Source organism: Ranitomeya imitator, chromosome 9 (assembly GCF_032444005.1).
Source record: "Ranitomeya imitator isolate aRanImi1 chromosome 9, aRanImi1.pri, whole genome shotgun sequence".
NCBI classification, from domain to species: Eukaryota; Metazoa; Chordata; class Amphibia; order Anura; family Dendrobatidae; genus Ranitomeya; species Ranitomeya imitator.
Window position 1 is genome coordinate 150,674,861 of NC_091290.1, and position 1,361 is coordinate 150,676,221.

Genomic DNA, 1,361 nt, shown 5'->3' on the forward strand with positions numbered 1-1,361 from the left:
AGTACCGGGAGACGAGGTCAGAGATGTATGGAGGAGACAGGTTGTGGATGGCTTTGTACGTCATGGTTAGGGTTTTGTACTGGAGTTTCTGGGCAATGGGAAGCCAGTGAAGGGATTGACAGAGGGGAGAAGCCGGGGAATAGCGGGGGGACAGGTGGATTAGTCGGGCAGCAGAGTTTAGAATAGATTGGAGGGGTGCGAGAGTGTTAGAGGGGAGGCCACAGAGCAGGAGGTTGCAGTAGTCCAGGTGGGAGCTGATGAGGGCATGGACTAGGGTTTTAGCAGATTCTTGGTTGAGGAATGTACGGATCCATGAAATGTTTTTGAGTTGAAGTCGGCAGGAAGTGGAATGGGCTTGGATATGTGGTTTGAAGGAGAGATCAGTGTCAAGGATTACCCCGAGGCAGCGAGCTTGTGGGACTGGGGAGAGTGGGCAGCCATTTACTGTAATGGATAGGTTCGTTGGGGGGGGTCACGTGAGATGGGGGAAAGATCTCTGATATAAAAGCCGCTGTTCTCCTAATCTAGTCTTGTCAGCCAACTGGGCGTGGTCCTCTAGAAGTCACACAGGGAAGAGTTGAGGACCACTCCCACTTGGTAAAGAAAACTATACATATTTATTAGGAAGAGGAGGACATAGCTCAGGAATGGAGAGGAGCGCTGGATTCAGGAGAACAGCGCATTCCCTCCAGATATAAAAGGGATAGCTTCTAAATCATTGTGCGTTGCCATTTGATGGAAAGTATTTGGTCAGATTTATACACAGACCTAAAAAATAAAATAAACTACAGCCTTGCATTGGCCGGGAATCGAACCCGGGCCTCCCGCGTGGCAGGCGAGAATTCTACCACTGAACCACCAATGCTCCAGCTGTGCGAGGACTGCGGCGCAGCTGTGGAATTCCTGGGAAGAGACGTCCGCCCCGTCCAGCACATACAGGACTGCAGTGGGGGAGGGGAGGGCGGCCGTCACTAAACGCTCCTGTCTGCACACAGCACGATGGGAGTTATTGTCCAGTAATGTTCTGTAGATGTGCGCTGGAGTCAGAGGGGGGCACAACATTATTCTGCAGATCTGAAGAGGTCAGTGGTGTAATCCGGGGCCCCTGGCAGTGTAGACGGAAAGGGCCCCTCATCCCCCAATGTATCACGTGACATGTCACATGACCCCCTTTGATAGCTCATGTGATAAGTCATGTGATTAGCACACAGGCGCTCTGGTCACATCTGTAGATGCAAAATAAAAGAGATAGATTCGCACAATTTATTTCCCTTATGTGCAACGCTATACATAACATACCGCCATATGTAACAGCGGGGGGGATTCACTGTCCCGAGGGGCCACATGAGAGACCACGACAT

At 51.1% G+C, this 1,361-nt stretch overlaps 1 non-coding gene across 1 annotated transcript; it reads right to left on the reverse strand.

The window, feature by feature from the left end:
• Nucleotides 1–794: 794 nt before the first annotated feature.
• Nucleotides 795–865, reverse strand: TRNAG-GCC (transfer RNA glycine (anticodon GCC)). Its single transcript has one exon. It is a non-coding gene; the product is annotated as a tRNA-Gly (tRNA).
• Between the last annotated feature and the right edge of the window lie 496 nt (nt 866–1,361).